Source organism: Monodelphis domestica, chromosome 3, assembly GCF_027887165.1.
Source record: "Monodelphis domestica isolate mMonDom1 chromosome 3, mMonDom1.pri, whole genome shotgun sequence".
Classification (NCBI taxonomy): Eukaryota; Metazoa; Chordata; class Mammalia; order Didelphimorphia; family Didelphidae; genus Monodelphis; species Monodelphis domestica.
In genome coordinates, this window is record NC_077229.1 from 13,588,872 (window position 1) to 13,613,919 (window position 25,048).

Consider the following 25,048-nt stretch of genomic DNA (forward strand, 5'->3'; position numbering starts at 1 on the left):
GAGTGGTAGAGAGCCTATTGCAGATTGAAAGCCACCTCCTGAAGGCGTTTTGCCCATGCACCATGGGAATTAATCATGCCAAGTCCCCGGGAGTACTGGACTTTTTTTAAGAGTTAAATCATTAGTTTTTTGTTTATTAAATACAGTTTTATATTACACTTAGACATTTTTGTTATTTAAACTATAAATATTGTGAAATTATGGCTTTTTTCTTGAAGTGACACACCACCCAAGTTAGGCTCAGTTTTTTGGAGAATTTTGACACACCAAGCTCAAAAGGTTGCCCATCACTGATTTAGGTTTTTATTACTTAACAACCTTGTCACTTATCCCTCTTTAACAAGTGAGCTTACCACAATTTAAAATTTTAAATGTATCAAACCCTTCATAATAATTTATTCTTTTAGTTTGAACTCCACACTTCCAAATAAGTCCTTTGATTAAGTCTTTTAGCAATCTTTCATTATTTAAACAAACTGAAGACTTTTGGTTGGTTTTTAATCATCTATATTTCCAGATATTTTTCATCTCCTTTACTCAACAAGCCATCTCTTATCACTAACAAAATATTTAAAAAGTGAAAAACAAAACACTTTAACAGCACATCACCTGTGTTAGGACAGTATCTGTGGACTTCCACATCTATAGATCATCCCCTTTGCAATGGTCTTGGTAGTAGGTAGCCAGGAGGAAGGTGGCCACTGTGCTGGGAGATTCCAAGGTTGTTGGTGTGAGTTGCTGATATACTGAAATAAGAAAGAGCCGGGGTGAGAGCTTAGGCTAGAACCTCATTCTGAGGTCGCTGGGTGATCAGGATTTTTTTTTTTTAATAAAACTTATCTTCTGTCTTAGAGTCACACAACTGGGAAGTGTCTGAGGTCAGATTTGAACCTAGGACTTCCCGTCTCTAGGCCTGGCTCCTCTCTGGGCTGAGCATTGGCCTAGGTGCTATGGGAAGAAACAAAAGTGAAGTACTAAATCTTGATCTTGCAGTTAGTTGTAGGGAATCTGAATGGGCTGTCCAGCTGGAATGCTGAATGCCTCTGGGCAGCAGAGAGGGGAGGAGAGAGGAGTCATGAGGCTTTGTTGGGGATGTGGCAATTTTTCCTTTAAATCTCTCCTGGAAAGGTGGGCGGGCAGGATTTAAAGAGCAAGTGAAGTCAGATGCTGGCTTTGGCCTGGGCATTGCATGTTGTCTCCCCTGATAGAATGGGTCCTTCATTTTTGGCTTTCTGTGGTCTGTGCCTGGGGCATAGAGGTGCCTCATGGATACCCACTGACTGTTGATAGGAGGACTGGTGTAAGGTGAGGCTGGAAAGGTATGGGGGAGCCAGATAGGGGCCCATCCATCCTTAGCAATAGATAGAAAGGTTCAGAAGAGGGGTGGCCTTGGGAGGAAGAGAAGGAATTCTCTCTGGGACATGTCTTGTTTGAGAGGCCTCTGAGGTATCCAAGTGGAGATGTTCAGCACTGGCACCCAGGAGAGACCCTCTGCCTGTTGCTAATGGTTGACCCCTCTGGAATCAATCAAGTCACTGAGGGAAGACATAAAAAGCTTTAGATGGAGTCTTGAGCTGCCCAAGTCATCCTTAGAAAGCCCTGAAGATTCTGAAGGGTGAGGTCAGAGGAATGAGAGGAAGAAGAGAGAGCAGTATCAGAGGCCAAGGAAAAGGGGTGAGAGTGAATTGTCTGTTCAGCAGTGGTCAAGAAGAATAAGACCTGAATGAAGGGAGAAGGGGCCGCCCATGGGGCAGCGGGTGCAATGAAAGGGTGGAAGACTTGGCTAAGGGAAGCTGGCTTTGAGCCCTGCTGGCAGATCGCAGACGCTCTTGCCTGTGACCCCTCTAAGCTTCAGGGCACTCGGCTCAACAGGGATGGCAATGAGGCTGGAGCCATCCACCTCCCAGGAAAGATTGGGAAGAAAGTAGTTTGTGAACCTTAATTCACTTCCATCCCTTCGATAGGCCACCCTCATCTCTGTAAGGCTCTTTGCTCACCCGGAGGGGGAAGCATGCCCGTGGTACAGACAGGAAACACCTTCTCAGAGGTTAAGTCCCCAAGGTCACATATCATCTATCCTTCTACTTCCCCTCTCTCTCTCTCTCAGAGAAGAGACTGCCAGCCTGGCTGGGACGTACACATTACGCTTCTCTCCCAATACTGGTTTTTACAGTTCTAAATGGTTTTTTAAAAAGACTCAAAAGAAGAATATTTTGCAACTCTTGCAAATTGGTTGAAATTCAGGTTTTTGTGTCCATAAATAAAGTTTTATACAAATAGCCATACTCATTGGTTTGTGTTGTCTGTGGCTGCTTTTTAAAAAAAGAAATCTTTGTATATTTCCAAATTGAATGTCAGTATAACTTTTTAATATTTGTTTTCTGATTTTTTCGTCCATTTTCTTGCCTTTCCTCCCTCCCCTCTCCCCAAGAAGGCAGCTAATATGATATGCCACACATATATATTTCCATGTTTGTCACATTGCGAAAGAATTATTACAATTATTATTACATAATACACTAGAGAAAAACTCATGGAGGAAATTAGAGTGAAGAATGGTATGTTTCAGTCTGCATTCAGACTCCACCTGTTCCTTCAGTGGCGTTAGAGGGCCTGGACTTGTTCTGGATCCTTGCCTTGTTGATAGTCGATCATCATACATTATTGCCTTTGCCGTGTACAGTGCCCTCCTGGTTCTGCTCCCTTCATTTTGCATCACTACACAGACGCCTTTCCAGGTTGGGGGGTTTTTGGTGATCATCTTGTTTGTCCTTTCTTAGGGCACAACAGTGTTCCGTTACAAGCATATGCCACAGCTTGTTCAGCCAGAGCTGCTAGAAATGTGTTGGTACAGGTAGATTTTTTCTCCCTTTCTTTAATCTCTTTGGGATACAGACCTACTAGTGGGATTACCGGGTCAAAGGGTATGCACAGTTTGATGGTCCTGTGGGCATGGTTCCAGATTGCACTTCAGGAGTCTGTTGTTGTTTTTGCAAGAGCTGAGAAGGATGTTTACAACCAAGACTTTCCATATGTGGTCCTCTGGACACCTGGCACTTCTGTGGCACACTGAATGGCAACGGCATTGTGAGTGCCTCCTGTAGCTCTGTACTCTGACATTTTATCTAACAATGAGCACTGAGCTTAATGGAATGAGTAGACGAGAACAATATGATTTTTTGAGCTCGGGGCCAAGCCTGCCTTTTTTTTCTGAACTACTTGATCAAAATACTGAGTGGCTTTGGAGACTGGCTTTTGCTTTAGACTTGATAAGAGGTTTTTTTTTTTTAATTAATTAAATTTTTTAGTTACGTGTAGAAACAATTTTTGACAATTGTTTTCTGACATTTTAGGATTCTGATTTTTTTCTCTCCCCAAGGCAGTATGGGTTATCCCAGTGCTTTCATGCAATACATATTTCTGTATTGTTCGTGCCATGAAGGAAGACACATTTGATAGTTGTTGTTTTTTTAAACCCTTACCTTCCATCTTGGAGTCAATACTGTGTATTGGCTCCAAGGCAGAAGAGTGGTAAGGGCTAGGCAATGGGGGTCAAGTGACTTGCCCAGGGTCACACAGCTGGGAAGTGGCTGAGGTCGGATTTGAACCCAGGACCTCCTATCTCAGGCCTGGTTCTCAATCCACTGAGCTACCCAGCTGCCTGGTTCTCAATCCACTGAGCTACCCAGCTGCCCCTTGATAGTTTTTTAATGAAGTCAATCTAAAATTCCACAGCAAAACAGCACTTACCTATGAAGCTTAGACTGAAGTAAACTCAATTCAATAACAACTCACATTGCTTGAATCTCAAGTAATGTCAAGGTGAGTTATATACTTCCCACACTGTTAAAGATTCAAACAAGAAGTGAGATCTCCATTGATAGGCAAATTTGTAGAAGATCTATTTTTGAGTCAAACTACCTTCCCAGCAGGGTTTTCCCAACCTCTCTCCAAGTGCAAAAGAAATGGCCATATTTCAAAAGTCACTTTAACCATGCCAGTAAGGAGTTCCCACCTCGCCTTCAATTGGAAGGCATTAATCTGTAATGTATAACATGTAATAAGGCAGATATCAAGAGAGGAACCTGATAGAATTCTCGAAATGCCTTGTAAGCAATCAATATGCTCAATTAAAATTGTCTGCTCTTCTACTGATATGAGTATGTGGCAATACCTCTGCATGAAAAGACATTTTCAAAGATGAAATGTGGTTTTAAAAAAGCTCTTTACAGATCAACACTAACAGATGAACAAAATTTATGTTTGATTTTGAGCTTCAATTAAGCAAAATGTTACTCCCCTAAAAAGAATTCCATTCTTTTCCGTCATTAGTAGGCCTGTTTTACAGAAAGTTGTATTCAGTTATATTTTGAATTTTGTCAGTTGAAATTTTGTGAAACTTGTTTTTTGCTATTGAAGTACCTACATGATATTCTCAATTTTACCTCTTAGCCCACAGAGCCTAAACTAGTTAGCATCTGCCCAATACAAGAAAGATTGACCCACCTCTGTCTTAGATAGCTAGACTGCCAAAGCTCCATGATCTCATTGGTCAGAGCACTTAAAACGAGAAGGGATGTGGTCTCTCACCGGCCATTTTCAGCCTTTCTCAAGATCTCTTTATACTATCCCACCCCCAGTCAAAATTGGGTGTATTAGGAATTGAAACATTTTAGTATTACTATGACTATAGTTTGCACCTGAAAGACCCTTCATTTTGCGGAGGAGAAAATAGACCCAGCGTCACACAGTTATTAAGGAGTAGAACTTGGACTTGAACCTCAGACTCCAGAATAAAGACTCTTCAAGTCAGCCACATAGTGCCCCCTCTTTCCTTCTATAGAGATGGTGCATCTTCCATGCTTTAGTCGGTGGTCATTTTGAGTTGCTATGAGTTTTTAAAAAAAGATCTCCTGACACTATAATGCAAATTCCAACAACAGGGAAATGGGTTCAAGTCAAGAACACATGTGATAACCAGTGGAATCATGCGTCGGCTATGGGAGAGGGAAAGGCGGGGGGGGGGGGGGGGGGAGGAAAAGAAAACGATCTTTGTTTCCAATGAACAATGTATGAAAACGACCAAATAAAATAATGTTTAAATAAAAAAAATAAAATAAAAAAAACTATTGAGGAAACTAAAAAAAAAAAAAAAGATCTCCTGGAGGTCAGCCTCTTGGCACATCTTGGCAAATAATCTTTGGATAGAAGACAGGTGGCATTGGTCTGTACCTAGCACCTTACCAGAGTTTGTGCCCCACTCATGCAATTTGGGAGGGCCAAGTGTTGCCTTTAGGTACCTGAGCTATAGAGTCAGAAATGAGAGAACCAAAGAGAGCTGTCAACCCCCAACTCAGGATACTGACCCCTAAAGGGGTCTCCTGAAACTAAGAGAACATGCCAAGCACAAGACTGAGGGCTGAGCATACAGTCAGGCAATAGCTCCGTCCTTCTAGGAGCTTAAATCCTAATAGGGCAGGGACTCTTAACATGGACTCTCTGAACTTGGTCTTTTAAAACTATTCAGCACAATTGATTTTCTTTGTAATCACTATGGATTTTGTTTAATGCCTTTAAAACACATCCTAATAATGGGTGGCATTTATTTAGCTCTTAAGGTTTTCAAAGCACTTCACAAATATCTTATTTTATTCTCTCACAACAACCCTAGGAGACAAATGCTATTATTCACATTTTATATATGAGGGGATCCATAGGGGTTTTACCAGATTACCAAAGTGATCTAGGACTCTCTCTCTCTCTCTCTCTCTCTCTCTCTCTCTCTCTCTCTCTCTCTCTCTCTCTCTCTCTCTCTCTCTCTCTTTCTCTCTCTGTCTCTCTCTCTCTCTCTCTGTCTCTCTCTCTCTCTCTCTCTCTCTCTCTCTCTCTCTCTCTCTCTGTCTCTCTGTCTCTCTCTCTCTCTCTCTCTCTCTCATATCACTCACACACACCAGTGGATAGAGCGCTATAGCTTGAGTTGAGGACCTGGATTCAAATCTGGCCTTAGACACTTCTTAGCTATGTGTCCCTGGACAAGACACTTAACCCCAATTACCCAATCTTTGCTTCTCTTCTGTCTTAGAATTGATACTAAGACAGAAGGTAAGAACTTAAAAAAAAAAAAGAACCCTTGTGATGGAAGAGATGATACCTTGCCGGTTGATTGGATTGTTGTAGAAAACCAAAATCACATGACAATGATTTCTTTTGACTTGAGTGTAAATTGGATTTACATGAGGCAAAGTTGTGCAGTCATCAGCTTTGCTTATTTCCAGAGTCATCAGAGTCCATGGCAAGATGTAAGTTAGCATGACTAGAGATGGCCCAGGATGCAGTGGGTGACCTTGACTTCTCTGAGGTCTGATCAAGCTCTAAGCATTCCATGGCACGTGCTTTTGCCACCTTGGTGGCCTTTGGCCAGACCTTGTTCTCACCCACCCATCCTCCTAGGGGAAGCCTTCACAAGTCTGGGGTAGACACCCCCCACCTCACTGGGTTTGAGGCCTGTCAGTTACCCTCAACGGCTTTAGCCTAACCTGCCTGGTGTGGCTGCTGTACATGCTACAGCTTCTTGGTGCCTTGGTGAGAGCTGGGTGGCAGGGAGACAGCAGAGGAGGAAAGCAGCCCTGAAAAGGACTAGGCAAGCCCTGACACCAGAGGGGCTAGTCCTTCCTGAGCATTCTGAAGAGTAGAGCAGGGATTTAGGCATAGGGAATTCAGCTGGCATAGCCTTTGCATAGGCAGTATGTTTACTATACCCAGAATAAGAGTTTGGGGATGGGATAGGGAGGGGGATATATCTGTACTTGGGACCCTGGGCTCCATCAGGTGAGCTTTTCCTTTATTTTGTCTAGAACTAGGCCTCCTGGCCTGTTATGGCCATTCATTTGACAGCATGCAGATGGCAAAGCTGTGAAAGTAAAACATACTGTTGGGCAGATAGAGTCAGTTAGGCATATTTGCACTCCCCCAGTCACCAAGGGAGACAACTTGGCCTCAAAGCAGAAATTCAAGAAATGAGGAGTTGAATTTCCTCTGTAAATAGGAGTGTGGATTCTAAAGCAAAAGTGTCGAGCTCACAAGCAACCAGGATCCAGATTAAAACGTAATTGGAAATGATTAACAAAATAAATAAAAGAACATGATGTAGATAATGTTAATTTGTGATTTTCTAAATCAATATGCAGAACACTGCTGTTCTGGTGGGCCAAATGGGAGTCCTGCAGGGACTGGTAATAGGGTGTGAACTCAAAAATCCCCTTATTTGATCACAATTTGTTGTCATTCCAGCTTCTCCTTTGCTTTGTGAACCCTATTCTTGTGACATCCATTCCTTTAATTCCTCAGGTATTCCCCCAGCAATTAGTCCTGCAGAGGCTACATTCTTTTCTCTATCATGATGCCTTGAATTTGAGTTCTACTCGACACTGTCCTCTTCTCTTTGGTCTCTTAGTAGTCCTTTATCATATTCCCAGTCTTGCCCAGACAAGCCTTAGATCAGTCCCATCAATCTACTCACATGCTGCTGAATAGATCAGAAACCTAGGAACCAAATTACTACAAATTTATGTTATCATAATCTGAACTGGGCCCTCACTGAGGCAAGGCAATCCACTTACATGAACCTCCCTAGCTGACTCACTCTCCAGCCCTCCACAGCAGGCCTTTCAGGCTCTCATTTTTTTTCATCCCTCCTTAAACCTTCCATGGTTCCCCTTTCCCCCATCTTCTTAGCTGAAAACCTGGCCTCATACTTCACCAGCAAAGGTGAGGCCATTCATGGAGAGCTCTCCCTTCTCCTTGTCTTCTCAGATTCTTTCCTTTACTATCTCCTTCCCCTTTCTCATATGAATAGTTGGCCCCTTCTTGCTAAGGAGGACTCTTCTATCTGCATGAGTGATCTCATTCCATTCTAGCAGATTGCCTTCTCTTATCATTCTCTTTCTCGATAATCTAGTCTCTCCCACTCTCCTGCCTATAAGCCATGCCCATGTCTCCCCCATTCATCCCTAGTGGCTACCTTCCTATATCTTGAACCTTTCTTCCATGGCTAAATTTGTGAAATCCTTCTAGAGTCAGTACCTCCACCTACTTTGCCCTCACTCTTTTCATAACTCCTCAGTCTACCTTGTGAGCACATCATTCAGCTGAATTTCTCCCATGTCACCAGTGAGCTCCTTAATTGCCTTATCCTTCTTGCCTCTGCAGCTGTTGACACCGTCTGTCCCCCTTTTCTTGCTAGTCTTCTCTAGGGTTTGTTTTTTTCCCCAACAGTTTTCTCCTGGCTCTCCTGTACTCTCTGACTTGTTTTTCTCAATCTCTTTTGTTGGATTTCCTTTTCCTCCAGATCAAGCCCATTAACCTTGGATATCTGCCAGTGTTCTCTCCTGGGCCCTCTTCTCTTTCTATCCCATTTCGTTGAGTGATCTCATGAGCTTAATGATTATCTCTGTGCAGAAGACCCTCAGATCTCCTTCTATAACCCCAGCCTCTCCCCCTTGATCTCCATTCTTGCTTCTCTACTTGCCTGGTGGGCATCTCTGAACTGGATGTTCAACTTGTCAAAACTGACCTTATCTTCCCTCCAAAACCTTTGGCTGTTCCTCACTTCCTGGTTATTCTTGAGGGTGCCGTTTTCTTTGTAGTAACACAGGCTCATGAGCTATGGGTCATTTCTTTGTCACCCCTAGTCCTGTGGTTTCTACCTTCACAGCATCTCTTGTATGACCCCCCCCCCCCCCTTCAGCCTCTTACATTACCTCTAGCCTGCACTATTGCAGTAGCCTACTTTTACGCCTCCCTGTCTCAAGTCTCTCCCCTGTGCTGTCAAATTGATCTCCCTAAAGTGCAGGTCTAGGTAGTCACTCCCCTCTTCAGTAATCTGTTGCTCTCTCATCTCAAGGATCAACGATAAAATCCTCTGTTGTCTCTTCAGGCCCCTGGCTACTTGCTAGCCTTCTGAAACTTCTACATACCCTGCATTCCAGCTCGTCTTTGTACTAGACACTCCAGCTCTTGACTTTATGTACAGTTGCACTAGCAATCTTACCCCTATGGCTCGAATGCTTTCCCTCTTCATCTCTGTTTCCTGGCCTGACTTTTTGCAAAGACTTTCCCAGTTTCCTTTAATGCTAGTGACTTCCCTAGTGATTATGTTCGATTTTTCCTGTTTATATCTTATTTGTCTCTAGTTAGTAGATACCCACATTAGATCTTGAGTTCCTTGAGAGTTCCTTGAGTTCCTAGGGATCGTGGTAGTCTTATTAGTTTTGGTTTTTTGCCTTTCTGTACCTAGCACAACTCCTGCACATAGTAGGTGTTTAACTACAAATGCTTATTAACTGAGTGACTAAAGGAAGCCGTTCCCAAGGCTTAATGAATACTTAATAGCTTGACTCAAGACACCAAAGACCCAAGGCAGTCAACGAGGTGCCCAGATTCACATAGGTAATTTGGGGCATCAACAACATCAGGAGGGTAACCGGCAGGAAACTGGTTTGATGGGTATGGTGACTGTTGGGAAATAACAAAAGGATAGGAAAGGTAGGGAGACTAGAAGGGAGAAGAATAATTTAGTGGAAAAAGCAGTGGATTTGATGAAAGAGAATCTAGATTTGCATCCTGCTGCTCATTAGCTGTGAGACCCTGGGCAATTGGTTCAGCCTTTATAGGCCTCAGTTTCCTATCGTTACCTGATAGGGTTGAATTTAGTCCTGCCAGTTCCCTCCTGAGTCTAAACTCTGTTTTCATGGGATGAGTCAGACATCTTCCTTTTCCTGACTCACCAGCCAAGCCTAGCCTTATATCACCAAATGGCTGCTGGGTATTTAATTTGGTTTTCTAGCTAGTTCCTTCAGTTTCCATATGCCTCATTCCAGACTTTTGCAGTGTAGTGTGGTTGAAAGAGACCAGACCCAGGAATTCAGAGATCTGAGGTTCTTGTCCTACCAGTGTCACTAGAGAACTCTGGAATTTGGGGCCAGCCATAGAATTATTTACCCTCCTATCTCCTTGACAAACCTTTTTAGTTTGAGATTGAGTGCCCAGAGGGCAAATTCAAACTGTCTGTGAGCCCCCAGATTATAGGAGAGAGTTGAGGGAGAAAGTGCTTGCTTTGGGCCTCTGGACAGAGGGGTAGGGCATGAAAAAAATGTCCAGGGGCACTGGAAAGAGGGAGAACCGAGCAGCTCCCCAGGTGCTAAGTGCCCGGCTTTGTACACATACCATATCTTCACCAATGCTGCCCTAGTGCATTCTGGCCAAAGTAGACTGTCAGCTATTCCCCCAAGTCTGCTTTCTATTTCCCACTTCTGAGGGAAAGTAGAAGGCACAATTCCTTGTTCCTATGTGGAATACCGCCCTCCTTATTCCTGCCTTTCTAAATCTTCCTCATCATTTGAGGCTTAGGTCAGTCTCCACCTCCTCCAGGAACCCCTTCTTGATTCCTCCCAGCCCTTAGGTTGCTCTGGAAAAGAGGTTGATGGACTGTGGAGAGATCAGGAAGGCCTTAGAAAAGACAATTGGTCAAGTACCTTGGGGGAAGGCAATTTAGAGTGAATGAGGAGGCTGGAGGCTAGACTCTACAGAGCTAAGAAGAGAGTAAGAGGAAAGTCAGTCAGCCAATAAGCATTAAGCACCTTCTAAGTGCCAGGCACTGTGCTCAATGGAGGCTCAAACTGTATAAGGCCTGCACCAAGAGATGAGGGATGCCCACTCCTGTTTAATCACAGTGCATCTCCAAGTCTGAGACGTCGGAGAACTAGAAGGGCCCCATATTAGGGCTCTCTCTTTTTGAATTTTTTTATTATATGCTTGTCTGTGTACAAGAGATAGAACATGGCCTTTCTCAAAGAACACTGTAGGACTTAGAGACTTGGAATTGGAAGGGATCAGGGTTAGATTCTGCCTGCCTGCCTGCCTGCCTGTTTACAGATTACCCCTCAATTTCCCACAAGCTTTTGCTCTCAGTCATTAGTAGTGGTTGCCCGGACAGAGAGAAGGGTGTTGGAAGGGGAGGTCCTTCTCCCTTCCAATGAGTGGATTCCCAGTGAAGCCTTCCTATTTATGACCTGATTGAACTTAGACAAGTCCCTTCTCTCTTTCCATTTTTCATCATTAGATCAGGAATTCTTGGCCTGGGGTTTATGAACTTAAAAAAAAATGTAATAACCACATTTCAGTGTAATCTGGCTCCTTTGTAATGCTGTGTATGAGATTTTTATGCACTTAAAATCAGTATTCTGAGACCCAGGGGCATCATCAGATTGCCCCAAAGTGGGCCAGATGGCCTGACAGGCCCTCCTAAGTCTACATTCTTTATTCCTTGGACTCTCAAAAGCATGGATCTTTGGAAGTGTCTATATTGGTGTCTCCCAGGACCTTGAGGCAAGCTATTTGGCCTCTGAATTTTTTTCTCCTCTGCAAAATGGACAGAACAAAATTTATTTTGGTCCCAAGTTGTTTTTAAGGTCAGCTGTGACAATCACCAAGTGCTTAAGAAGCCTAGCACTCTTACAGGAATGTCAGCTATGATGAGAATGAATGAATGAATGAAAAAGTATTCATCAAATCCCTTTGTGCAGGGATTATGCTAGTGAGACAATCCTTGCTCTTAGGACAGTGACTGGTACACAGGCCTCCCCTCAAGAAGATTACATTCTAGTATTGGTAAGGAGGGAAGAATTGATGGAAGAAGGGAAAGGTATGTAGGTCTTGTAGGTAGTGTGAGGCCCTGACTGGAAGTCTGGATGTATGGCTGAGCTGTGAGGGAGAAGTCTGATTTGGGGACTGGGGACAGCCAGTAAGTAGATGGAATGGACAATGTGACCTAGTTTGCACTCATCAGATGGCTTAGGCCTTAGGCCAGAGACTACAAAGATGAATGAATAAACTTGTGGGAACTGGGAGCATGAATTCTGGCATCCAGGTGAGGGATAGAAAGGGAGGGGGCTGCTCACCTGCAATGAGGAAGGCTACTGGTGAGATGGCCTCTCCTATAGAATGTCAGCGCATTGAGGACTGGGTCTTTTGCTGCTGAGTTGAATTTTGCATTAAACTGAGGCAATATTAAGGTATGGTGGAAAGAGCATAGCCTGAACAATTCATTTCATCTCAGGCCTCAGCTTCCTCATCTGTAACAATGAGGGAGAAAAGGACTAGAGAGGTGGTCTGTGAAGGTCCTTCCAGATCTCAGATGTCTTAGACTTGAAGATGCACTGTGATTAAACAGGAGTGGGCATCCCTCATCTCCACGTGAAGGCCTTTTACGGTTTGAGCCTCCATTGAGCATAGTACTTCTCTTGTTATTGTTAGAAAAAAAACCCAAAGATTTCTTGGAGATGGGCTGGCCCTCTAGCCATGTGGTGGGCTTGGGGATCAGCCTCACTGGCATCCTTCCCACTATGGCTTCCAAAGGCCTTGGGACCTTTTCCTTGAGGTTTCTCTCTTCTCTGCTCTACTATAGAAGCTAACAGGCTCCAGACTTCTCTTTTACTCTCCTGGCCTCCCAAGCAAGCACAAAAACCTTGAGGTGCTCCCCACCCCAATCTCTTTAAAATGTTTCATTAAGAGGGCAGCTGGGTGGCTCAGTGGATTAAGAGCCAGGTCCAGAGATGGGAGGTCCTGGGTTCAAATATGACCTCAGACACTTCCTAGCTGTGTGACCCTGGGTAAGTCACTTGTGTAAATGCCAAAACTGTAAGGATAATTTTTAGTGTTGTGACTTGAAATCTAAAAAAGTGGTCGCCATGGGAAATTCCCAAATATGAAAAATATCCAAGTCAGTCGGGGATTTATGGAGATTTTAATTAATAAAGAGAGAAGGAATTAAGGGAAGGAGAGAGAGAGAGAGAGAGAGAGAGAGAGAGAGAGAGAGAGAGAGAGAGAGAGAGAGAGAGAGAGAGTTAATCTAAACTGCTCTGGCTCAGGCTGAGCCAAGCAGTACTTAAAGGCCTTGGCCAGAGTGGCCTCCCTGAGCCTAAGAGAGAGGGAGTCAGTCTTATTACTCACCACAAGACCGTCTCCAAGCAAGCTTTAGGCCTTCACTGAATCTCCTGAACTGAGTTCAGAATCTAACTCAATTCAACTCAATTCCCCAACTTACTTTTTACCCCTTCCTTTTAAAGAAATTTTCTCTTATGTCACCTCCCCTAAATTTTCAGGTAGACGCTTTTTTCCAGGACTGCCCATTCTTAGTTCTCACCTTTCTCACCTTCTCTGGTTAGATTATATCTTCTGAGTACTTCACACCCCTTTGTTAAGCTTGCCTTTTTTAAGTTACTTGACCTTTTTGTGATTAATTTAACCTTTACAGGTACTTAACACCTTTTTGTATTAGATCTAAAAATAGACCTAACTTAAGGTTCTAGCTTTACTATAAGGTATGAGTTAGGGACTTTCGTTGTTCAATCAGGAGTTTAAACTTTATCTTCCCCTAAAGCACTGTCTGAGTAGGATGGAGTAATTTTAAAAGCTCCCAGTACATTCCTGATTCTTTTTAGACCAAGTATCTCCATTGTTACACTTGACCCCCATTGCCTAGCCCTTACCACTCTTCTGCCTTAGAACCAATGCTCAGTATTGATTCTAAGATGGAAAGTAAAGGCCTAAAAATTAAAAGATAAAATAAAATAAAATGTTTCATGAAATCCAGCACATCTCCACATGTGAGAAAGCACATGTGAGAGATGTGCTTTCCCATCAGTCCTCTGTATTGATCACAGTACTAAAGGCTTTTTAAGGCAGTTTAGGTTATGCAGTGGATAGAATACTGGGCTTGGAATCAAGAAGACTTTTGTTCCTGAGTTCAAATCCAGCCTCAGACACTTAATAGCTGTTTGTCCTTCAGGGAGTTACTTCATCCTGTTGGCCTCAGTTTCCTCATCTGTCAAATGAGCTGGAGAAGGAAATAGCAAACTACTCTAGTATCTCTACCAAGAAAACCCCAAACAGAGTGACAGAAGAGTTGTACATGACGGAAAAGTGGTTAAACAACAATAAAGTCTCTTAACATGTATTTTGCTAAGACCTTTTGTTTTACATCCTTTCATTTCTAAATATATCACCTTCTACCCAGTGAAGTGGAACAGAATTGTAAATGTAGAAAAGAGCGAGAAAACTTCTCGCTAAGCCTATCAACTCAGAGGCCCAGTGCATAGAGATAAGCCTGGTGTCAGGAAGTTCTCAAGGCAAACTCCTCTTCAGACATTACTTAGCCTGGCAATCTGGGTAAGGTCACCAAAACTGTCTGCCTCAGTTTCCTCATCTTTAAAATGGGGAAAATGAGAGCACCTATCATCCAGAATTGTGGTGAATATCAAATGAGATTATAATAATTATAAATAGCTTAGCACAGTGCCTGGTACATAGTAGGTGCTTAAATAAATGCTTCTTCCTTCTCTCTCCCTTCAGCCTAACCCAACAGTATGTAGGTATTCCATGCCCCAAAAGGGGGAAAGGCAGGGGCATAATGAAGGGTGAGAGGGGCATTTCTGCTGCTCTTTTGAAGGCTTTTAGGCTTGTGTTTTCCTTTGTCCTTGTGGGCATCATTTAAACTGTTCGGGGTCTGGGTCTGGTCTTTGCTCAGCATCATCAGGTCATGGGAGCATACATTTAGAGCCAGAAGAATCCTTAAAAGAATTAATTGTGTTCCATCCCCTCATTTTATAGGTGAGGAATCTTGGAGATGTGACGTGACTTTGTCCAGGTCCTACAGTTAGTACATAAACGAGCCAGGCTTTGAGTGCATGGATTCCTGAATCCCTGACCTCCACCCATGGGGCAAATCTTCTCAAGTTTCTCTTAATTCTTACTGCTTATCATTTTCCTTTACAATCCTGTACTGCTGTTTGTTCAGCTGTTCCCCAGTTATCCAGGGAATCTAGTTTTCTCAGGATTAAAAAAATGTTTCTAATAACACAGGAGAAGAGAAGCCTCTCTGAGAGGCTGGCAGTAGGCTGGCTTCCTCTAATGACTTCCCAAATTTATTTCTCCTTATTTCCTCCCTGCAACAACACCCAAGCCTTTTGTAAGTTTCTTTTATAGCTTTTTTAGGGCCTTAAAATAATCAAAAAGAGTTTGAAAGTCTAACCATGGGCAAAGGTTTATATAAGGAAGTAGGCCTGGGCTTTCTTCATTCCCCTGGTAGTGAGTTATGAACTCTTATTCCTGGAATTCCTCCTTTTTGCTCTCAGCCTTTAGTGGAGAAAGGGGCTCATCTGAGCAACCTCATGGGGTCTTCAGGTGGCCAGGCACAATGAAGCATCTTGTATTCCAGCCCACCCTCTCTGTGCCCCTTCTTTGGGTCTCCTCTTGCTCATGTAATTGGTCTTCCCTTCTCAGAACTAGCCTTTTCATTGCTGTGCAACACTGATATGCTCGTAGCATTCTCTGTTTGGAACATTCTGTGGCTTCATTGCCTGTTGAGTAAAGGCTAAAACTCTGATCCTGGCATTCAAGACTGTCCACCAGCTAAGCTTTGTCTGGGCTACTTTTTGGGGTTTATCGAAAACTGTTCCCCATCAGGTATGTATTCTGTGTTCTAGTCTTACTTCTTTGAACTCCCTGGTCTTTGCTTGCCCCTTTTCATCAGTGACCTTTGAAAGGTCATTTCTAGAATGGATTCCTCCTCTTTCAGTCTCTGGCATCTGTTGATCTGATGTGGGTCACATCACATTTCCTCTTCTAGGAAACCCAGGATTTCAGAGAAGGCTTTTGCTTGCCTGAGGCCACTACTGTTCTTTGCTATTTTGGGGACCTAGGGCAAGTCCCTTAATGCCTTAGTTTCCTTTCCTCTTGAGTGAAAGGAGGGGAGGCTGGAGAGCTCACTTCTTTCAGGGCTTTTAATCTCTCCTGCTTCAAATGGACCTGCCTAAATTGACTGCAGTTCTAGAAGCTGGACCCCTGGAGGCTTTCCTGTCCTGGCTCTGTTTCTTTAGGGAAGTCTTTTAGAGATCACATGCCCAAACTGCATCCTCAAGCTGCCTGTGAGCTGCTTCCCCCCCCCCCCCCTTCTCTCAGCTTTCCCCAGACTGGGGAGGGAGGAGTGCTCTCCTACTGGGCCCACACAGAGGGATGGGGCATGTGGAAAATGCCCACAGGTGCTGTGGAGAGGAGGAACTGAGCAGCCCCCTCTGGCACACAGAGGCATACAGGCCATGTGTTCACCAAGGTGGTTCTAGAGGAAGGAAAACCAGGGAGGGCCCCTTAGAGCCCTCCAGTGCTGGGGGATTTAGCCCTCCCTGGGGCCTCAGTGACTACCAGCTGGAGGGGAAGGAAATCCTTCTTGGCTTGGAGGCTTCCTGGGCCAATGAAGAGTTGTCCTAGGGCATAAACACTTGCTAGGGCTCCTTCTGCTGGTAGAATGGAACCTGAGGGTCAGTTTAACCTTGCTGCTACGCTCCTGCCATCTTGTGGGAAAGAGAAGAATTTCTCTATTCTTCCCAGACAAGTTCTTCAGACCTGGAATGGACTTTATATGGCATCTGGCTAGACCCTGTAACAGACTGCAAAACCAGAGACATTCAGTGCTGACCTGCAAACATTTTATTGAGCACCTGCTGTTTGCAGTCAGTGGCAAACAACAACCAAGATGGCCTTGAAAAGGCCATTCTTTATATTATTTATATTATTTATATTTATATTATATTATTTATATTATTATATTCCATTCTTGAGGTGCTTATGTGACGTGCCCACACTTAACTAGGCAGAATAATGCCAGGTAGTTTGGGGGGGGGGGTAGGCGCTGCCCTATGTATGGTCTTTAAAAGAAGAGAGGAATTCCTAAAAGATTCCCAGAGGGAAGGAGGAAAGGGAGGGCACTCTAGGCATCGTGGGATGGCCATGTTGCAAAGGCATCGGAGGGGGGTTGGAATGTTCTGTCTGAGGAGCAGGAAGGCAACAAGCACTTACTCTGTGCCCTGCATTGTGCTAAGCGCCAAGAAGACAGCTCTTACCCGAGAGGAACTTCGATTCTAATGAGGAAGACAGCAAGCTTGGAGAGAGGATGGTAGCCAGCCTAGGCTCTTCCTCGACATGTAGGTTCCTAGAAGAATTGGCCAAAGGGAGAAGGAGAGCACAAGGGCTGAATGGAAGTTAAGCTGGGAACTGCATCAGGATCGGTGAACCCTGGAACTGGTTGGACTACAGAGTACATGAATGGGGTAATGTGTAAGAAGGCTAGGAAAGGTAAATTGAAGCCAAGTTTTTTGTAATAGGGAGTGAATTCTAAAATGCCCTTACTTGATCGTAGTCTGTTGTCATCCATTTCTTGTGGCCTTCATTTCCTTCAGGTCTCCCCCAGGCTATCATCCCTGCCAAGGCTCCCCTCCTCAGTGTGACCCCTTCGTCAATGAGTTCAGCTCTACAGGGTCTTCTTCTCTTGAGTCCCTTACCACCTTGTCATGCTGCAAGGCTTACCCTGCCAAGCCTCAGCCATGGATGACTCCCACCGTCTACGACTTTCATATCTGCTCTCGTGTTGCTGAACAGACCACGGAAAAACCATGGATCTGCTCTGAATGGATGCTGCATAATCTGAAGTGGGCCCTCTCTGCAGCAAGGCTGAATTTATACCCGCTTCCAGAATTGACTTCCTTTCTACCCTCCACAGGAGCTCTTCCAGACTTTTGCACACCCCACCCCCCAAAACCTTTCTTAGCTGCGAACCTGGCCTCATATTTCACTGACAAAATTGAGGCCATTCACTGAGAACTCTCTCTTCTGCTCTCCTCAGTTGCTTTCCCCTACTATCTCTTCCTTCCCTCCTGTCTCACATGAACTCGTGGCCCAAGGCAATCCTCTACCTTCCCTCCTGTCTCACATGAACTCGTGGCCCAAGGCAATCCTCTACCGGCACAAGAAATCCCATTCCACCCCATCTTCTCCAGAAGGATGCCACCCTCTCACCTCTTTAACACTAAGCTTCCCTTGTCTACTGGCTGCCTCCCTTCTGCCCACGAACATGCCCATGTCGCCCCCATCCTCGAAAAATTGGACAAGGACCTGATCCATTCACCTTCAGGAGCCATCTCCCAGATCTCTTCCCCCTTTTGTAGCTAAACTCCTTGAGAAGGTCAGTTAGAAGCAACTCCTCTCACTTTCTTTGTATCCTGAGTGCCTAGCAGGGCCTGGCCCATAGCAATGGTGATTAATACATGTTTATGGCCTGCTGAGTGACTTGGGCAGCCCTGTGCTTAGGAATGTCCATTTTACAGCCTTGAGGCTAGAGAACCATTCCAACCTGTGTTCAGGTGTTTGGCAAGTGTTTGTATATGCGGGTGAGAGGTAGAAGATGACTGACTCTACGTGTGGTGGAAGTGTGCCCCACATGCTAGGGGTTTGGGGGAGAAGGTGGCAAAACAGAGATTCAAATTCAGGGCTTCTGAGCAGTCATTGGTCCTTAGAACTGGGGACTGTACAATTTGGAATCTACGAAATGCCATGTCCTCTTTGCTAGATGAAGAGCTGGAAGGTTATCCCAGGCAGGCAGTTAGGTCAAGATTGGAAAGATTCTGAAGGCTTAGCCACTAATTCTGAGTGAATGAATGAATTAAATAACATCGCTTAAAGAAGTTACTGGGTGTCAGTTTCACTGCTAAGTTCTGGAAATACAAATCGGAAAACAGTCCCTGTCCTCAACGAGCTGACATTCAAAGAGAGAGAGAATACAGAAACTATGGAATCACACAGTTTGAGAGTTGGGAGAGACCTCAGAGGCCCTCAAGAATAACCCCCAGATGAAAGGAATTCCTACTGTAACCTATTCAATAAGAAACCAGCATTCTTTGAGGCCAAACGTTCCGCTTTGGAATGACTTAAGTTGAAGGGAAGCCTCAATTTGCCCCTCTTCCATTCCTCCTCAGAGCTAGTCTGAATCCTCTTCCCTTTCAGATACTTGAACACAGCTGTCATGTTTGCCCCACTCCATGGCGCCCCACAAGCTTCTCATTTCCTGGCTAAACAGGCTTTCTGCCAGCCCTATATAACATAGACTTAAGGCTCTTCCCCTTCCTGGTGGCTCTCTTCTAGACTGGCACACTACTGCCTGAAGGCCAAATCTGACTCCTCTACTTGTTTTTGAAAGCCCAGAAAGAGCACGATGAATGATTTTTACCAAGTTTTAAATACAACAAAACTATTTAACAATTTACCAACCATTCTTAATTGAGGGCTGTCCAGAAGCAGGACATGGTCCCAGCTACAGGGTCTCTCAGGTTTTTCAGTGTCCTACCTAAACTTTTACCAGAACTGCACCCATTCCTTCCAGTGAGGCCTAGGGATGGCAGACTGCAGCACGGCTGGACACCTCTGTTCCTGGGAGTGGAGTTCTGCCTCTCTAGCTTTTCTGGCTGCTGCCATTCTTTTGAGACCTATGAGCTGGCAGTTCCCTCTAGGCCTCCTGCCTGTTGCACCTTCTGTTTGGGAAGCTTCGTTTGGACACTTGCTTAACCTTTCAATGTTGAATTTTCCTTTATTGGAGTCAGCCCAAGGGTCTAGCCCAGGGCAGTCAGGCCTGCCTGGTTTTGACAGCCCCTCAGCTACAAATATTTTTTGATTGGCCATCTAGTCCTTTTTGGCTCCTGCTATATCCACTGTGTTGGGTATTCCTCCCAGCTTGATCTGCCACTTTGATGAGTGTGCCATCTCTGCTTTTATCCAAATCATTGAGAAGAGTGTTAGACAGCATAAGCTCAAGCACAGATCCCCAGGGCCTTCCACTGAAGACTTCCTGCCCTGTCAACATTGAGCCATTAACAACTCCTCTTGGAATTTGGCCAGCCAACCAGTTCTGAGTCCAGCTGACTGGCTTCTTTGATTCATATTTCTCCCATTTTCCCCACCAGAATAGTCTGGAAGAGTTCATCAGAAGCTTAGTGAAAATGTAGATAAACTATGCAAAATATTCCCTTCATCTATTAGGTCAGTAATCCTATTAAGGAAGTCTGGGAAGTTGGGCTGGCCTGGCTTGCTCTTGATGAAGCTGTGATGGGCCTCTGTGATCTCGACTTCCCTTTCTCACCATTCCTTTAGAAGGTCCATTGGAGAATTGTCTCAGGATTCAAAGTCAGTCTCCCTGGCTTAGAGCTTCCTGGCTTCTGTCTTTCCTGGTTAAAGATTGAGACCATACTCGCCACCTTCAGTCTTTTGACCTTTGCCTATTTCTCTCTGCTTTCCAGTCATTGCTGACAGTGGCTCCAAGGTCACATCTGTCAGATCTTTCAGGATTTGGCTCAGCTGGACCAGGTGACCTGAATTCATCAAGCCAGGGCATAGATGCTTTCTTCCTGTTGCCCAATTTATCTTGGATAGCAACTCCCTCTGAGGCATTCTTGTGTTCTCTCCTTTCCAGGGTAAAGGTCACTCTCTTTGCAGAGAAAACAGAACCAAAGTTCTAGCCATCCCATTGAGTAATGGTCCTCTCCCCCTTTTCCCCCAAATAACTAAAACCCCACCCTTTTTTGGCTGTCCTTAGCTTCCCTTGTCAGTATTAGCACTCCAACTGCAGGAGTGGTGGCTAAAGCAGGACACCAGGGTTGTGGCTGAAGCTATAGGGCAGCCAGTCAGCAAGGCCATTCAGGAACAATGAGAGTATTGGCTCTGATTCCCCCAGTCAAGGTAGGAAACAGGGAATGGGAGTAAGAGTGGGTGGCAAGCCCCTCTGATGGATAGAATAGAAAATCACAGTTTGAGGGTTTCGTCTGGGTTGACCAGCTATAGTAAAGCCTTTTTGTTAATTATGCCACTGTGACTTTCCAATGATTCCTCCCCACCCCTTTGTGACAACGATGTGACCAATCTGTAGGGGCTGCTTTCCACTTGTGGGTGAGAGGTACACCTGTGGGGTGCCCACTAGTATGGGCATTCCTCACTTCTTTCATGGAGAATAAAACAGACTTGAGACTTGGCTAATGTGGAGATTTCTTTTTCAAGAAGATGCGTATTTATGATGAGGATTTTATTTTTATTTTTTGTATTTAATTGGAAAGTGGGAAAGAAAGAGAAATAGAGGGCCCCAAAGATGGTGGCCTTGTGTCCAGAGCGCAGAGGAGTCTGTCTGTGTTCTTTTGCTTAATATTGTTAATATTCATCTATGCACTTTCCACCTTAGCTCCTGGTTTTGCCCTGCTTTTCCTTGCCTGTGTCTTTGTTCATTCAGACCAGGAATTTGGGACTCTCTCTCCTCTCCTTTCTTTACATGCACCTTCTCCCCTACCCCTGTGTCTTTCCCATCTTTCCATTCTGGACCCATGTGCCCCTGGCTTTAGTTAGACCTTCTTCAACTCCCTTTAGCTGGAAGGAAACTGGCTTCAGCCTCTCCTTGGCCCTCCGTGTCCCTTTTATCATAGTTGTGTATAGGCCTTCTCTGCTATGCCTCTCTTGCCAACTATCTCTTCCCCATCCCACCTCCATCCCTCCTGGCTTTTCTCATAAGCAAAATACAGGGACCCCAAAGGCAAGCAGCAGGTCCTAAAAGGAAGCCTTTTTGTCTGAATTATCCAGTGTGATGAACAGATTAATGGGTTTGGGGGTCAGGGCCTGATGCTTCAGTTCATAGCAGCCTAGAGTAGTGATGGCGAACTTTTTAGAGAGTGTCGGCCCTGCTCGACCCAACCCCCAGACTGAGTGTCATGCCATGTGCCCCTCCCCCACAATGAGTGCCCGGAATGCCCTGCCCCCCCCCGTTACCCCACACAGGGGAGGGAAAAAGTGCTCCCATTGGATAGCAGAGGGGCTATTAAAGTGAAAAAATGTGGGAGGAAGGGACCAGCTCCTCCCAAGTCCCTCTGCCTTTCTAGTAATAAACTTGGGGGTGGGGGTTGGAGGAGGATGATTGAGTGCCCAAAGAGAGCACTCTGTGTGCCATATTTGGCACCTATGCCATAGGTTCACCATCACTGGCCTAGAGTCTCATCTGTTCATGCTGGACAAGTGGTCTTCCAGGCTTTGCTTGAGGACCCCAGTAAAGGGAAACCCTTCTGTTCTGAGGGAGCCCAGCCCATTTTTTAATCCATCTAATTGTTAGAAAGTTTTTTCTGTTTTTTTAAAATTCAGTCTTTCATTTTGATGTCAGCATTCTCTTCTTTCCCTCAGTGCCTTCCACCCTCCACCCAAAAGAATTCCCACCCACAGCACCACCAGAGAAACAAAATGAGTTACAAGTCTAGATGGTCCAAGCAAAATAAATGCTCTTATCATACTGGCCACATCTAAGAAAGAATATATCTTAATCTCCAATCTGCAACCTGAGGTGCTCGCGTGTGCTCTGTCTCTCTCTGTCTCTGTTTCTATATCTCTGTCTCTCTGTCTGTCTCTCTCTGTCTTTCTGTCCCCACCCCCCTTTCTTCCTCCTCCCCACCAGAGGTGGATGGCCTGTTTAATCATGGACCCTTTGGCATTATAGTTGGTCCTTCGGAGTTAGAAAGTTTTTTTCTAGGCTTTTAAATTTAAATATTCCTCTGTGCAATTTTTCCTTGTTCCTAGTGCTGCCCTCTAGGGGAGAACAAGTTCATGCTCTCTTTGATGTGATAGTCCCTTCCATTCTTGAAGGCTGATTGCACATATCTTAGCTGGTAACCCCCTCTCCAGGTTGAACATACACTAACTGGTCCACTGACAACATGATTTTAAGGCCCTTCCCATCCTGGTTGCCCTCCTCTGATTGGCCATGCCAGCTTGACAGTGACCTTCCAGAAATGTGCTACCCAGGACTAAACACCCGGGTTATGCCCACTATCCCCAAGGGTTCTATCCTAGGCCTGCCTCTCTTCTCCCTCCATACTACTTCCCATGGCTCCCATGGATCCAACTTTCATCTGTCTGCAGGTGACTCTCACACTGACTTGTCCATTTCTAGCCTATCTATCTCCCTGCCTCAAAGCTTACATCACTAGCCACCAGTCAGATGTCTCTAAATGGTTGTCCCATAAACACCTTAAATTTAGCCTGTACAAAACCAAACTCATTCGCTTTCCCACCAGTGTTCGCTCAGTCATCCTCCTCATCAACTTCTCTCTCGTGTTCACCCCACATAACCAGTCTCTTGCCGTGTCTTATTGTTTCTACCTTCATGATGTCGCCTAGCCCCCATATCTCTACTTATCCAGTCACCACCCCATTGGAGGCCCTCATCTCTCAGGCCTAGATGGCGGTTCTGCTTCAGTTCTTTCCCCAATATAGACCATCCTCCATTCAGCTGCCAAAAAGCCCATCTAACTGTGACTCCCTCCAGTGGCTTCCTTTTACCTTAAGAATCAAACAGCCACTCCTCTGCTGGCTTCCAAAGCCCTTCCTGACTTTCCAGTCTTCTCAGGGGGATGCCCAACAACCCTGGACACTTCCCTGGCTGCCCCACTGCTCTGATCGTTCTCATTTACCCAGCATCCATCTTCTGTGAATGTAGGCATGTAGTTATCTCCTCCTTAAGAATGGGGGCTCAGGGGAGGGAGGAGGTTATTTTTGCTTTTCTTTAAGCAGGAAGTCATGTGGCCAGACTTGTTCTTAGGGACAGTTACTTTGGCAATTGGGGGGGCCATTGGGGAGAGGCTTGATTGAGGCAGGGAGACTACTTAGGAATTCCTCTGAGAGTCTTAAGGGCCTCCTCTAGTGTAAGGGCTGTGTGAGAGAGCAGGCAGGAAGTGAAAGATGTGAGGAGAAGATGTGATCACTTGGTGAGGTTGTCTGAGGTAAGGAGGGAGGAGAGAATTGATGCTGAGGTCTTTTGTAAGGTGGAGGGACTGGAAATCCTTCACCACTGAGCCCTTGCCTTGTGTCCCATGTTTGACTTTTAGGCTTCTGGCTTCTCCCAGTTCATGCTAAGTGGTAGAAGTACTCTCAGATGTTCCTTGTGAGGCAGTGCTAGATGTTGCTCTCTGCCTGGTCCCAGCTTGACTGTGCCCTTCAGAGAATGCCACTCCCAGGGCAGGTAGCAGCACAGAGGCCCTCTTCTTCTTCTTCCTCTTCCTCTGTCTGGTGGTCAGGCTTTCACCATAAATACTAGCATCACCACGTTTACACTGCTGCCTTGAGCCTTATCATCTAAAACCCCTGAGGCTTTTTCCTCAGTTCACTTCGGATACAATTTCAGTAGAATTCACACTCATTTCTATAGTGTTCCTTTTCTTTCATTGAATATAGATGCATACACATTCTCGACCACACTTCCTAAACATGTGGGTTGATTTTTGATGGATTTTAACCCTTCTGTGTCCTCTTTCTATATAAATGTCACATGATGTTTGAAAGCCACTAGCCTATGATCCAGAGCTGGGAGGAGCTCTAGGTTCAAAAAACCAGCATGAGAAGTGGAGAATGCTTTTTGCTCTATGACTTGAATTAACTCACTGCTGATAGGTGGCGACTTGGAGGCCAGCTACAGTTAAGAATTGAGTCTTTACTTAAAGTTAGAAAGGCTAAATAAAAGCCCTTTTTTCTGTCTTTCTCTCTTTACTAATACATGCCTATAAATCTAGTAATAAGCCTCCAGATTAATTTTTATTTATAACACAAATAAATATGGACAAAGTTCACTATATAGGAGAGGTGGGACAAAATGAACAGAGAAAAGGCACTGGAATCGAGGGGTCACCAGAAGGGCCTCCTGTAGAAGGTAGGATTTTAGTTGGGACTTAAAAGGACTCCAAGGGAGGTCAATAGTTGGAATGGAGGAGGAGGCAGAGCATGCCAGGCATGGGGGACAGCCAGAGAATATGTCTGGAGTGGAGGGATGAAAGGTCTTGTTCATGGAATAGTCAGGAGGCCAGTGTCACTGGATATAAGGGGACATGTTGGGGATTTTAAGGAGTAAGAAGACTAGAAAGTGAGAGGGATTGTTGTTGCCCTGGTAACAGATAGGTTGAGGAGTGGGGAGTGAGGCATCAAGGATGACTCCTCGATTGGGAGCCTGAGGGACTTAGGGGTGGTTTTGGGGTACATTTTGGACATGTTGAATTTAAGGCAGCTACTGGACATTCAGTTTGAGATGTCTGCCATGCTGTTGGAGTTGGGAGATTAGGTCAACAAAAAGTTAAAAACAGAAGTAGATCTGAGA

At 44.9% G+C, this 25,048-nt stretch overlaps 1 protein-coding gene across 16 annotated transcripts in view; it reads left to right on the forward strand.

The window, feature by feature from the left end:
- The window catches only part of MED15 (mediator complex subunit 15), a 100,266-nt gene that overhangs the window by 30,605 nt on the left and 44,613 nt on the right, over positions 1-25,048 (forward strand). Inside the window, exon 1 of one of the 16 annotated variants that reach the window (XM_056821325.1) lies at positions 20,598-20,616. The exons of the other annotated variants lie outside the window; for them this stretch is intronic. The gene's annotated coding sequence lies outside the window, so the exon portion shown is untranslated. Of the gene's footprint in view, positions 1-20,597; positions 20,617-25,048 lie in introns of those variants that run through there. 16 annotated transcript variants of the gene reach the window in all.